This window comes from Chrysemys picta, chromosome 17 (assembly GCF_011386835.1).
Source record: "Chrysemys picta bellii isolate R12L10 chromosome 17, ASM1138683v2, whole genome shotgun sequence".
In the NCBI taxonomy this organism is placed as follows: Eukaryota; Metazoa; Chordata; order Testudines; family Emydidae; genus Chrysemys; species Chrysemys picta.
In genome coordinates, this window is record NC_088807.1 from 18,685,214 (window position 1) to 18,700,409 (window position 15,196).

The window sequence follows — 15,196 nt, forward strand, 5'->3', positions numbered from 1 at the left end:
CAGCTCCGTCCGTGTGAGCATCTCAGAGAGGACAGGGACCTTTAGTTAGAGCTTTTCCGGATTCTCTGAGGTGCTTTAATTCTATCTATCTATCTATCTATCCCCATCTACCCTCTCTATCTATCTATCTATCTATCCCCAGCCACCCCATCTATCTATCTATCCATCCCCATCCACCCCCTCTATCTATCTATCTATCTATCTATCTATCTATCTATCTATCTATCTATCTATCTATCTATCTATCCCCATCCACCCCCTTTATCTATCTATCTATCCCCATCCACCCCATCTATCTATCTATCTATCTATCTATCTATCTATCTATCTATCCCCATCTACCCTTTCTATCTATCTATCTATCCCCAGCCACCCCATCTATCTATCTATCCATCCCCATCCACCCCCTCTATCTATCTATCTATCTATCTATCTATCTATCTATCCCCATCCACCCCCTCTATCTATCTATCTATCTATCTATCTATCTATCTATCTATCTATCTCCATCCACCCCATCTATCTATCTATCTATCTATCTATCTATCTATCTATCTATCTATCTATCTATCTATCTATCTATCTCCATCCACCCCCTCTATCTATCTATCCCCATCCACCCCATCTATCTATCTATCTATCTATCTATCTATCTATCTATCTATCTATCTATCCCCAGCCACCCCCTCTATCTATCTATCTATCTATCTATCTATCTATCTATCTATCTATCTATCTATCTATCCCCATACACCCATCTCTCTCTCTCTCTCTTTCTCTCTCTCTCTTTTCCCTCCTCACTCTCAGATCCAGAGTGTTTTCTGTTCCAAAATTTGGAATTGAATTCCGAAATAAATTTGTTTGGGGTTGATCGAATCTTTCTGATAAAATTGCAACATTTTATTCCAGTTTTGACCTTTCAAAGCTTTTTAGATTTTGTTTTCTGTGGAAAAACAATAAATTTCGTTTTCAAAAAAGGCATTTTGAAAGGAAAAAAAACACAACGTTCCCTTCTGAAAATCTCCAAAGAGGACATATCATCATTATCAAAATGCTTCATTTAGGGGGTTTTGTTTTTTCCTAAACAAAATTTCATCAAAATTGACACTTTCTGGAAACATTTCAGTTGTGACCAAAAAAGGCATTTTTTGCCAGAAAAAAAAGTTGAGATGAAAAATTTCTGACCAACTCTAATCTGAGCCCCTCCCATTACAAAACCAATGACCATATTTTCTCCCTGCTTCCAAGCAGCGGGCTGAGGGTGTGGTGTGACAAGACTGAATCTGTGGGGGAAAGGGTTGAGTTGTGGGGCAACCTGGGGTTACACTTAGCCCCGAATGCAATGAAGGTAGAGGCTGTTCTGTTTTCCCTGCAACATATTCCATATTCTTGGCCCGGTTCAGTATAAACGCATCAGGGCACCTAAAAACCTGGCTCCACACTATGGTTCAGACCAGATTTCATAGCAGCTTAGCCGACCCTCTCTAGAAGATGTCCTCTCATGTAGTCAGGCCCCCCAAAATCCCTGCAGTAAGACCTCAACAGCGGCTGGGTAGCTAGTTTGGCTGGATAAATCGGAGGGTTTCCTTTGAGAGATATTCACCCTCGTTCTATTCCCTGCAGCAGGGGGGAATGGCAGGAAGTGTAAGTGTGTGGGGGGGGATCATATATAGAGAAGCAGGAACATTTAGCTTTGAGCATCGTCATGTGATCTGGCTTAACCACCTAAATGGAAAATTACAGTTGTTGCTCTCCATCCACATCCGACATGCGAAGAAAATCACCATGTGCTGTATGATGTCGCTCCTCATTCCTCCCTTGGTAGCAGGGAAGAAATTCTGAGAGTGGCAGAATCATCTATAAAATCATAGAAATGTAGGAGTGGAAGGGACCTTCTTAGGTCATCTAGTCTAGTCCACTCCCCTGCCCTGAGGCAGGACTAAGTATTAAAACCATTCCTGACAGGTGTTTGTCCAACCTGCTCTTAAAAATCCCCAATGGTGGAGACTCCACAATCTCCCTACACAATTTATTCCAGTGCTTAACCACCCTGACAGTTAGGAAGTTTTTTCTAATCATATAATATCAGGGCTAGAAGGGACTTCAGGAGGTCATCTAGTTTAACCCTCTGCTCAAAGCAGGACTAATCTCCAGGCAGGTTTTTATACCAGTTCCTTTAATGGCCCCCTCACGCATTGAATTCACAACCCTGGGTTGAGTAGGCCAATATGCAAACCACTGAGCTATCCCTCACCCCCTAATAGCTAACCTAAACCTCCCTTACTGCAATGTAAGTCCATTTCTTCTTGCCCTGTCCTCAGTGTTTAAGGAGAACAATTTAATCACCCATCTGTTTATAACAACTTTTGACATACTTGCAGACTGTGATCATGTACCCCCCTCAGTCTTCTCTTCTCCAGACTAAACAAACCCAATTCTTTCAATCTTTCCTCACAGGTCACGCTTTCTAGACCTTGAGTCATTTTTGTTGCTCTCCTCTGGACTTTCTCCAATTTGTCCACATCTTCGCTGATGTGCGGTGCCCAGAACTGGACACAATACTCCAATTGAGGTCTTATCAGTGTTGAGTAGAGCAGAAGAATTACTTCTTGTGTCTTGCTCACAACACTCCTGTTAATACATCCCAGAGTGATGTTTGCTTTTTTGGCAACAGTATTACATCGCTGACTCGTATTTAATTTGTTATCCGTTCTAACCCCCAGCTCCTTTTCGGCAGTACTGTTTCCTAGGCAGTCCTTTCTCCTTTTTGTATGTGTGCACCTGATTGTTCTTTCCTAAGTGGGGTTACTTTGCAATTGTCCTTCTTGAATTCCATCCTATTTACTTCAGGCCATTCCTCCACTTTGTCAAGGTCATTTTGAATTCTAATGCTGTCCTCCAAAGCGCTTGCAACCCCTCCCAGCTTGGTGTTGTCCACAAACTTTCTAGTAGGAGTGTGTCACTTGGACCATCTTCCTTTGCCGTGGCTGATGTTCACCCTCAGTCCACTCTCTGCAGCCGGGGAGCAGTGAGGGGGAAGGGGGCAATCTGAAAGTGGGTAGCTCTCAGCATCACCATGTGCTATGATGCTCTTCTGAGTTGCACTCTCAGAAGCAGGAGGACGATGAGAAGGCAGAAGAGGTGTGGAATTATTGAGAGAAGCTGGAGTGTTTAGCTTGCTGCAGTGGTCACCATTCCTTCCGCTCTTGGCAGCGGGAGGTTGGTGGCCAAGGCAAATCGTTTTAGAGCAGCAGAGGGAGGTGGCTTTGAGCCTCTTTGCGTGCTGCGATGTTCACCCTCAGCCCACTTCCTGTAGCAAGGGAGTGAGTACGGAGAGGCAGGGAATCATGCAGAAGCTGAGGTGTGCATCTTTGAGCATTGCCAGGCATTGTGATGTTCTCCCTTATAGAATCAGAGAGCCATGGGGTGAGAAGGGACCACAAGGGTCATCTAGTCTAACCCCGTTCCAAGAGGTGGGATTTGTTGGGTCTAAAGCATCCAAGACAGATGGCTCCAGCCTCCTTTGGAAAACCTCCAGTGAAGGAGCTTCCAGGACCTCCCTAGGCATCTGTTCCATTGTCCTACTGTTCTTACCGTTAGGAAGTTTTTCCTGAGATTTCATTTAAATCTGTTCTGCTCAAGTTTGAACCCAGTGCATCTTGTCCTGCCCTTTGAGACAAGAGAGAACAACTTTTCTCCATCTTTTTATGGCAGCTTTTCAAGTATTTGAAGACCGCTATCATGTCCCCCCTTAATCTCCCCTTTTCCAAACTGAACATACCCAGTTCCTTCAGCCTTTGCTCATAGGGCTGGCATTCCATCCCTTTCAGCATCTTTGTTGCCTGCCTCTGGCTCCTTTCCAGTTTTCTACATCCTTCCTATACAGCGGTGACCAAAATTAAACACAGTACCCCAGCTGAAGCCTGATCAGCTCTGAGTAGAGAGGTACTATCACCTCCTGGGACTTGCATGCTCTGCCTCCGTTAATGCAACCCAAAATTGCATTTGCTTTTCTTGCAACAGCATCGCATTGCTGATTCATGTTGAGATTGTCATCCACCACAACTCCCAGATCCTTCTCAGCAGTACTGCTGCCAAGCCAGTTATCCCCCATTCTGTATTTGTGCATTTGGTTTTTCTTCCCTAAGTGCAGCACCTTCCATGTGTCTTTGCTGAATTTCATTGTGTTGTCTATAGGCCAGTTCTCCAATTTATCAAGATTCCTTTGAATTTTAGCTCTCTCCTCGAAAGTGTTTGCAACCCCACTTATTCCACTAGGAGCCAGGGAAAATTGGAATTGCAATGCTGGGGCGGCGGGGGGGAGTCATTCAAGTACAGCCAATTGCCCAGATGTTAGAGCGCCCCCTGGTGTAAGGGAGCTGAAGTTCCAGCCCTGCCGTGTGTGAATGACTTGACCCCAGTCATCCCACCTAGCAGGCTCGTGCCCAAATCCTGGGCTACGGACTCCTTCTTTCCCTAACACCCAATGAATATTGAGCTATTTATACAAAGCGGACCAGCTCCAAAGGGAGACATGAAGACCAAACCAAAGGCTGGCTCTGTAGTTCAGTGGTTAGAGCACAACAGAGATTTGAACCCGGGTCTCCCATGTGCCACGGGAGCCCCATAACCACCTCTATTGGCTATTCTGGGGTGGGTCTCTCGTAAGTTTTTTTTTCATACTTTTTTTTTTATAGGCCTTGGTTTTGTTCCAATGTGGAATGAAAAGAAATGCCAAAAGGATATTTTTGGTGAACCCCCAAAGTTCTTGTTTTCCAGCCAGCTTTAGCAGTGATGGCCACCCCCTTCTTCCTTCCTGCAGCAAGGGACCGATGTCAGCAGCCAGTGAGAACCAGACGGCGGTGAAAGAATTCGTCCTGCTAGGCTTCGCCAGTATCCCCAATAGCCAGGGGCTGCTCTTTGCCTTGTTCCTGGCCATCTACGTGGTCACCCTGGCCGGCAACGGGATCATCATCACGCTCACCAGCACCGACCCCAACCTGGACACGCCCATGTACTACTTCCTGCGCAATCTCTCGGTCATCGACATCTGCTACATCTCCAGCACGGTGCCGCAGCTCCTGGTGCACTTCCTGAGTCGCTCCCACACCATCTCCATGCTGGCGTGCGCCACCCAAAACTACGCCTTCTTTGCCTTCGGGGTGACCGAGTGCTTCCTGCTGGCCGTCATGTCCTACGACCGCTACGTCGCCATCTGCAACCCTTTGCACTACACCCTGGTGATGAGCCGCCAGGCCTGCGCCAAGTTGGCGGCAGGGTCGTGGGTCAGCGGCTTCCTCCACTCGGTGGTGCTGACGGTCTACACTTTCCACGTGCCTTTCTGCGGGCCCAACTGCATTGACCACTTCTTCTGCGAGGCGCCCCAGGTGCTGAAGCTGGCCTGCGCCGACACCTATGTCAACGAGCTGGTCATCTTTGCCGTGGCCCGTGCTGGTCCTCATCATTCCCCTCTCGCTGGTCTTCATCTCCTACTCCCGTATCCTGGCCACCATCCTGCAGATAAGCACGGCCGCCGGGCGCCGCAAGACATTCTCCACCTGTGCCTCCCACCTGATAGTGGTCTCGCTCTTCTACGGGGCGGCCATATTTATGTACATGAGGCCCCGGTCCACCCACTCACCCCAGCAGGACAAGATGATCTCCCTGTTCTATGCCGTCATCACGCCCATGGTCAACCCCATGATATACAGCCTCAGGAACAAGGAGGTGAAAGGTGCCGTGATAAGAGCCTGGGGCATGAAAGTATCATCCTAGCTCTTGTCTGTGCTACCCTGCCCTCAGTTCCCTTCTGGGTCTCCCAATAACTCAGTCACAGCCCAGTACTTAAAGTTACATTCCCCTTTCTTGGGGTCTTATTTAATGAGTCTTTGAAAAGGACAGTCTCTTTGGTTATGTCTACACTACAGCTGGAGTGAGCCTTCTGGCCCAAATAGACAGACTTGGGCCAGCAAAGATTGAGTTCACGAGCTAAAAATAGCCATGGGGACCTTGCAGCTCAGGCTCTGAAGGCCACCCAAATGTTTGAAACAGCCAATTTGTCCATTTTCTAAACGAAACATTTTGATTTGTTTTTGTTTTGAAATGAGTTTGAACTTGAAATGACTTTTTTTAAATTTTCAATTCACCTGAACATTTTGTTTTCCATCTGAGCTGGGAATGAAACTCAGCTTTCAAGAGTCTATGTCTGGTGTGCTACCCACTAGACTGCTCTCCCTCCCTGTAAACTCCTCCAACATTCCCATCACCCACTCCCAGCTGGAAAACCCACCTTACTTCCTAGTCTATATTTATTTGCAATTAGAGTATTCAGCCACTAGATGTTGCAGTGTCATGTATAGCGTTCCAGGCAGCGTGTGGTTCCTAGTAAACAAGGGAGACCAAGCTGGGACTGGAGCTGAGTGGAGGCATGTGTTCATTTTCTTTAATAAATGCCTCATGTTTAAAAGAGATTGTGATGTCATAATCCTGTATATCCCGACACCAGCCCACAGCACAGGACTGAGAAGACTGGGGCCTCCAGGGAAAGGAGAGAAGATGATACCTGAGGGTGGGCAATGGTCATTCATGGTTAGCCAGTTGGGGCATAAGATGGGAGGAATGGGGATGATTTTTTCTCCCTACAGATAAGAAAATGGGAAGAACCACGGCTCATATTTCATAATGTGGTTCTCTGATGAGTCCATATTTGTTCTCCTCTCCTTTGTTCCCGCCTATGTATTAATTTAGCATGCTGCCTTGCCGTGCACTGTGGGATGTCCTGGATACACCTCAACTGTATAATACTGTTTAGCTAAACGAAAACAAAAGGCCCAACAAGACCCTGCTTCCCATGTCTCCTGGACACGCGTTTCTCCAGCAGCAGGATCTGCTGGGCTCTGGGCACCTAAGTCAGGTTGGGCTCAGATCAGTGGCATCATAGGATCTGTACTGAAATTTCCCTGTAGGCCTGGCCCTCTGTGATGATTTTGTGGCTTTCTCTGTGCAATTTATCATGGCTGATATAGGGCTGTTACTATGAAAATTGCTGCTTATTGGATTGCCTCTAGATCTGTGTATCCGTCGCGGCTTACAAGCCTGAAAAACACAACCTTCCCAGACCGGAGACAACTGGGAGTACTCACAATGCCTGGTCAATAGATATGCTAAGGGAGTTTATAAACAGACTCCCCCACCAGGGGACATAGAGAGAACCACACAGGAAGTTTGGGTGAGGAAAGGCGTGGACTGGCCAAGGACAAAGGAAGTAAGTTGATCTAGGGGAAGAAGGCTCAGGACAAGCCCGGAAAACATAGGAGCAGACCCAAAGGGACTCTGAGCCCAGCCCAAAGATTGCCCCAGAGTGGTGAGGAAACGGAGGCAGGGGGCTGCATGTCAGGTTTATTCTGTGTATTTCTCATGTGACTAAGTGAAGAGAATCAATGCAATATTGCCAACCCTCACAAATTTTCTCACGAGTGACGAGATTTCAGAGAGGGCTGAAATGGGGAAATTGGGGTTGGGAGGGGCTGTACTGTGAAGGACTGAATTGGCGGGTGGAGGAGTGGGGGCTGGATTGAGGAGAGCCTGGTGAGGTTGAACTGAAGGGGGGGACTGATCTGGATGGGTGGAGTCTGGAGGAGTGGACTGAGGGGGAGCTGAATTGGGGTGTGTGGCTGTGGGGCTGGACTACTGAAATCGCGGGGGGGACTGAACTGGGCTGGGGAGGCTGAGCTGACACAGTGGGGGCCTCAACTAAGGGACCTGAATTGGGGGTGGGGGCTGAACTGAGGGGGAGCTGAATTGGGGGGGGCTGTGGGATTGGATTAAAGGGAGCTGAATTGGTGGGGGGAAGAACGGGGAGGTGTGGGCTAAAGGACTGGATTGAGGGGGCCAGAAGTGGGAAGGTGGGAGGGCATTGATGGGGGGACAGGAGCAGTTGCTGGGCAGAGGGAGGGGCAGACAGGAGGCCCCACACATGGGGGCTGGGAAGGGGGATTCAAATGTCATAAGACAAGCCACAAAAAACACAATATCTTTTTTTTTTTTTAAAGCTTGATTTTTTTGGAGCCAAACTCCTGATTTTGGGGGTCGGCCTCTGATTTTTGATCTCTTGTGGTTGGCAACACTGTGACCTGTGCAAAGTGTCTCCATGTGTTCCACACGCATTTCCCACATGCCCCCTGAGAGAGTTAAACTCTAACCCCGAAGGCTCACGTCTTCAGTAGTGTTGCCACCTTTCTAGGCTTTCCTGGGATTGTCCCTTCTTTTGAGGTCGCTGTCCTGGGAACTCTGCAAGGATGGTCAGGACACAACACTGGCTGGCCAGTTTTATGGGTTCAGGGTCATGCCAGATGCCCTGAGTTTTTGTGCCTCACCTGGGAGAGGAGGTGTTTAAGCTACTGAAATATCTTGGGGTTCAGTGCTGGGCTTGGGGGTGTAGGGCAGGTGGGATGCGGGGGCTACGTTTCCACGAAGGGGTAACAGATGGGAGTCAGTGACCAGGAAATGTGCCAGAAAGAACCAGGAAAAATATAATGCTCCAGCCTCCCATTACATTTCCTTGTAGACCTGTCCCCCAAATCTTGCGGCGTCTCGTGAAATTTCCCTGTGGACCCATCTCCCAAATACTGAGTTGTCTCATTAAATTTCCGCCATAGACCCGTCCCCCAAATCTGGGGGCTTCCCATGAAATTTCACTGTGGAGCCCAAAGGACTAGCTTGCCTGTATTATATTCTGCCTTTACTATAGACTCATAGACTTTAAGGTCAGAAGGGACCATTATGATCGTCTAGTCTGACCTCCTGCACAACGCAGGCCCCAGAATCTCACCCACCCACTCCTGTAACAAACCCCTAACCTGTGCCTGAGCTATTGAAGTCCTCAAATCATGGTTTAAAGACTTCAAGCAGTAATGCAAGACACCTCCAGGCCTGTATCCTGTAAGAGATTGGCTGTAGGAGTTAGCATAAGGCTTGAAGTCTATGAACTTCAATGATCTAAGCTCAACCCTAAGTTTTGGGGAACTGGAACTAGAGTGTTGTAGAAACTGAAGGGGAAGTGCTTCCAGGCACTCTAGGAAAAAAGAGGAAGTAGGCAAAGCAAATTGCTTGTAACCTGAATCTGGTAGAATGATATTAAAAGTAGGGACCCCTAAGACATCAAATTAAAAGATAAGGTTCAGCATCCTTTTAGACCAGGCTATGTCTAATGTACAAGGTTACTCTCCCTCTAACATGTAAGTGGCGGGGGAGGCAGTAGGAAAAGGAGTGAGGGTAACACATCTAGGTGAAATTCAAGCATTTAGATTGTTTTGTTACGTGCATTTTGCATTGGCCAAATTGTGGCCACAGAACTTATTGGGTTCACATTTTCAATTGTTAATGAACTTCTTCTTGATTTAACTCACTGGTTGTTGTACATCGTTATTCCAAAATTAGACACATGGAACATTTGACTTTGATAAATTAGGAACTATATTAGGAACCCTGATTTCCATTGTGGGTAGCAAAGTTTGCTACATTTTCCTTGTTAGAGGCTTCAATATGTCCTTAAAAGAATAATTCCTGTGTAAAGCAGAAAGATTATACATTCCTGGCTTCCTTTCCCATGTTGGGGAAGTCCGGAAGTGCAACTACCTTGATACCTATTTTAGAATAATGATGCACAACAACCCTGGTGATGGCCCTGGTTGACTCAGGATGTAGCCAAACACTTGTCCAAGCCAGCTTGGTAGAATGCCCAGATCTGGCGGGAACGCCTATCCACCTACTGTGCATCCCTGGGGACGTGCAGCTGCAGGCTGTCCTGCATGAGGAACTATGTCAAGTCGGCCTGGCTCCAAAGCTGGCCTACCCCGTGATTTTGGGGTGTAACTGGTGGTGGTTCCATGAGGTCTTGCAAGAATGGAGCACCTGCCCCACAGATGTGAGGAGAACAGAACCTGAGAAGAGAGGTTTACTGAGCTGCTGAAGACTTGAGGACCCAGGGGAAGGTCCCCCAGGCCATCCCGAAACACCAGTTCAAGACCACCCTGCTGCAGGAACCTTGGAGAAGGGCGATCCAGAGTGGCTGGACATCGACAGGGACTTCCTGAAGGAACAAAGAGAGGAGCCGACCCTAAGCTGGGCTTGGGAACAAGTGGTGTGCCCAGACCAAGGGGAGGGTAACCCCCCACAGTTACCCAAGGGGCCCCGATTCGAGGTCCAGGACAACCACCTCTACCAGCTAAGGACCCCCACTGTATAGGAACACATCTGGCAATTGTGAGTCCCACAGAGGACTGAAGCTGGGAATGGGCGACGCTTGATGATTACCTGTCCTGTTCATTCCCTCTGGGGCACCTGGCACTGGCTACTCTTGGAAGTCAGGATACTGGGCTAGATGGACCTTTGGTTTGACCTAGTATGGGCCTTTCTTATGTTTTGACAGGCCCTGTTGCATCTAGCCTACTCGGTGCCCTGGATGGGACACCTGGGAAGGGAGAAAACTCTACAACAGATGGTGCAAAGATTCTTTTGGCCCGGCATACACCAGGGAGTCTGGAACTATTCTGCTTCCTGTCCAGAATGCCAGAGAGTTGGGCCAAAGGGGATACCTAGAGCTCCCCTATTACTACTCCCCGGGGTTGGGGTGCCTTTTGAACATATTAGCATGGACCTAGTGGGGCCCTTCAAGAAAAGTGGGTCAGGTTACCAGTATATCCTTGTAGTTGTAGACTATATGACCAGGTATCCCCAGGCCATCCCTCTATGAACAGTGACGGCCCCCACCACCACCACCAAGCTCCTGAAGACCTTTGCCAGGGTCGGAATACCTTGGTAGACACTGACCAACCAGACAAACATATATATATAAATTATTGCCTCAACAATGAGGGCATATATGTCTGTCCTGCCCAAAACACTGGGATATAGTCTCAGGTATGTAAAAGTACTTGGTTTTATACGAGGCAATAGGTCATTGGAAATGTACAAAGGACCCTGTAAGCTAAGCTATTTGCCACCTGAAATCAGGAAACACGATGGAAGCAAACTTTCCATGACACCACAGGTTTTCAGGGATAGTGAAAGGGATTATCAAATGAAATGTTGGTAAATGCCCATAACATCAAGTCCCACGATGTTGTATTAAGAAAGAGACATGTCTTTACAGGTACTCAGCAATGAGGCAAGACCTTCAGAGGAGACCCAAGCCAAAACCGGCTCACAGCACCACGTAGCTGACAGCGTTGTTCCTCCTCTGCAGCAGCCTAGGTGTGCTGGCAGTTGGTTCGGTGAACCACCTGAGCAGCTAAAGGCAGACTCGCAAGCTCCAGTATTTGATTGCTGTGTGAAGGAAGCTGAGAAAATGGACTTTTGTGCAGAACTCCAGATAAGAACATAAGAACGGCCAGACTGGGTCAGACCAAAGGTCCATCCAGCCCAGTATCCTGTCTGCCTACAGTGGCCAATGCCAGGTGCCCCAGGGGAGTGAACCTAACAGGTAATGATCAAGTGATCTCTCTCCTGCCATCCATCTCCATCCTCTGACAAACAGAGGCTAGGGCCACCATTCCTTACCCATCCTGGCTAATAGCCATTAATGGACTTAACCGCCATGAATTTATCCAGTTCTCTTTTAAATGCTGTTATAGTCCTAGCCTTCACAATCTCCTCAGGCAAGGAGTTCCACAAGTTGACTGTGCGCTGTGTGAAGAACTTCCTTTTGTTTGTTTTAAACCTGCTGCCTATTAATTTCATTTGGTGACCCCTTGTATTATGGGAACAAGTAAATAACTTTTCCTTATTCACTTTCTCCAGACCACTCATGATTTTATATACCTCTAGCATATCCCCCCTTAGCCTCCAGATGGCAGCATTTGGGGAAGACTAATAATCAAAACTTGGGAGAGTACAGGTCTGTTGCATCTTACGTGCATTTAACATGCGCGATTTCAGCTTTACGCGGTCGCCAAAAACAAAAAATAGAAAAATATCAATTTTAATACTGTACCTGTAGTGCGGGTGATTCCGCCTGCCATTGAACTCAATGTCATTTTGACTATACGCGGTTTTCGCTTTACGCGCTAACTGCGGAACGGAACCCCCGCGTAAGATGAGACAGACCTGTATCGCATTTGTGGCCTGATAAAACTAACAGTGTCAATGTATATCTAGCCCAAGGTCCTGTGGGCTTCATCAGCAGCTGTGGAAACTACAAACTGTACACTACAAACTGTGGCACGTTGGGAGAACTTCCTGGTTCCTGCCAGGATGTACCCTCTGCCCTGCTAGCCGGAAGAGTCAGCACTGATGGAGCTGGGAGCACGAAGCAGGCAAGCAGAGAGGAGGTTACTGGACTGTCATCGGGTGTTTCTTTACAGAATAAAACCTTGTTCCCAGTGTTTTGTCTGAGTGGGTCTGGTGTGAGGTCAATACAGGCTGACACACAACGCAGAGCACATGGAGGCCCAGTTTCGCAAAGTTGTGTAAAAAGTCACAAGGCAGACTTCCCGTCTCTGGAACAACCTCATACTGGGAACAGGCGGGGGGCTAGATATATACGGATTAGAAAAAAAATGTCTTTAAAAGGGGCAGATTGTATAGGGCACACTCAGTGAAAGTGTGACCCTCGGCTATAAGTTAGTGGATGTAACCATGTCACCTTTAGTAGCCTGGGAAAAGGTCTGTCTTCCAATTAATAACTTCAGGGTGGGAGGTGGCTACACCTACACCAGGTGTAGTGATGTGTACAGTCCGTCGTCAATCAGTTCTGCATACAGTATAAGTGTTAAGTATTATCACAATCGGCGTTAGGCCATAGCCTATAACGTTAGCACTGGGAAACGTCCTACTTTCAATCCAGGATTAGCAGTTGCTAAACTGTGTTGTTTTTAAAACCTGGATCAGGAAAAGCCACTCGTTCAATTTTGTCAGTGGCACCGGGAGCAACTCAGCTATGGGGTCTGTGACACTGCAGATGCTTGTTATTTAACTAAGATGACGTCACGGCAAATCCTTACGTGTCCCTGTCGTGAGGCAGAGTGGCCTTTCTCCCAGCTTGACGGGGAGGAACCGTTCCAAGAGCCCCCGGTGGGCGGAGCCAAGCCAGCCCCACCCCCTGCGTCGGAATAAACTTTTATAATATGTTACTCTCACGCCACTATGTCTAATGCATATTCAGTAGGGGTGGCGACCTACTCTTCTCAGGGGGAGCGATAGCTCAGTGGTTTGAGCATTAGCCTGCTAAACCAAGGGTTGTGAGTTTAATCCTTGAGGGCCCCATTTGGGGCAAAATCAGTATTGCTAGCCTCAATGACCTTTCAAGGTCCTTTCCATTTCTAGGTGATAGGATATCTCTATTAATTTAGAACTTTGATTACAGAATTATTTTGCTTTTGGGTCCTTTAAAATCATAACGGATTTGGGGGGGTGGGGAGAAATCCTTTTCTCCACTAGGTTTGTTTATACGCAGCTGAAAGGAAAAGTTAACCTGCTTTGCACAGAACATGTACTGAAACCTAAAGGTGCCTCCTGCCCGCTTCGCTACTCCGAACCCTGGGGCTTTTCCATGTTCATTGTCATCTAATTGCCTAGCAACGAAAGAGAGAGTGGGCAGCAATTAGATCTAGCACCCGCCAGTTCATAGACATGACCCAGGAGTCACTGACAACGTACACCGCTATGCTGCATTGTTTCCACACCCCCAGGCCCCATCCCCACGCCACCCCTTCTTCCAAGGCCCCACTCCCGCTCTACCTCTTCCTGGCCCCACCTCTTCACATCCCAGAGCGCACTGCACCCTCACGCCGCCTCTTCCGGCCCCCACTCCTCCCGTATCCCCCCACTGACTCCTGCCTGCCGCTGAACAGCGATTTTTTCCCCAAGAGTGCTCCAGCCCCAGAGCCGGTGCCTATGGTCGGTAGGTGACCAACTTTTCAAAAGGCAAAAGTGGGACACTTGCAGGAGCCCCGCCCACCCATCTGTAGCCCTGCCCTAGCTCCGCCTCTTCCCTGAGGTCACAGCCCCTGCTCCTCTTCTACCCCCAAGGCCCCGCCCCCCAGGCCAGGCCAGGCCGGAAGCTGGAACTGGGCCGTGGTAAGAGCGGCCCAGGGAGCCCCGGCCACTAGGGAGGAGCCCCGGACCTTCCAGCTGCCCTGGGGGAGGGGGTCAGGGTGCCCAAGAGCAGCCCCCGGCCTGTGTCCCCGCCCCCTGGGGCCCTGAGATACCTCAAAAGTCTCAACTTTGTTCTCAACTTTAAAATGTGCAATTTTCTCGGTGTTTGGTTTCAATATTCTCCTGTGAGAACTGCCACTCACTCACTGCAGCGTTGTGTTTAAGAGCCTGCCGGAAAGTAACTAGCCTTGAAACAGAAGTGAAAGCAGAGTTGCCAACTCATGATTTTGTCGTGAGGCTCACGATACTGATTGTTTTCCTTAAAGCCCCAGCTCCTGGAGTCAAGTGGATCTGTGCTGATTTCAGCCTGCAGCACCTGGGAGACCCCCAGAGGGGGGTTGGGCCGGACCTGCTGGACAGGGGGGTCGGGGCTCCATTCCTGGGGCAGCACCAGCTGCTGATCTCCCTGTCCGAGCCGCCGAGTGACTCTCCCCTTCCCCCCGCAGCAGCCCCCCAGGGGCGCACAGATTTCACCCACACCAACATCACCCGCCTGGGGCTGGGGGCCTGCTCGTCCTGGGGCTGATCCTGGCTGAGGCCTATTCCAGCCGTCCGAGGGGGGTGCTCTAGGTGAGGTGACCCCCCCCCCCACTTCTGTGCACCTTGCTTCCCCCAGGGGCTGGGCCGAGGGCAACATGGGCCCCCCCTAACCTGCCATCTCTCTGCACCCCCAGGAGCCTGGATCCGGCCGTGCAGAGAAGAGAATCTCCACGGGGGATGAGCTGCTCCCCCTTGGGGGGGCTTAGACATCATCACAAACCCCCCTGCCCCCAAACACCCTGCGTCAGAGAATCACACACCCACCCCCGGCTGCTCCCATCTCAACAACTGCACCCTAGGATTGAACCCCGGAATTCTGGCCCCCCGCGCACCAGCCCCTGCGGCACCAGCTAGAAGAGCTGCCCCTGTGCTGGGCATGTTGGGCTCCCCATGAAGCAGCACCTAGAGGGCGGTGGGGTCCCACTCACTGGCCCAGCCCGGCCAGTCTCTGCCCGGAGCTGTCAGGGGAGAGCAGGGATGCTTCGTCGGGCCCTGGCACTGG

The 15,196-nt window shown here is 49.2% G+C and overlaps 1 pseudogene; it reads left to right on the plus strand.

Annotated features, from left to right (window-relative positions):
- The first annotated feature begins 4,832 nt into the window (after nt 1-4,832).
- Nucleotides 4,833-5,999, plus strand: LOC112060695 (olfactory receptor 10A7-like; annotated as a pseudogene).
- The last annotated feature ends 9,197 nt before the right edge of the window (nt 6,000-15,196 follow it).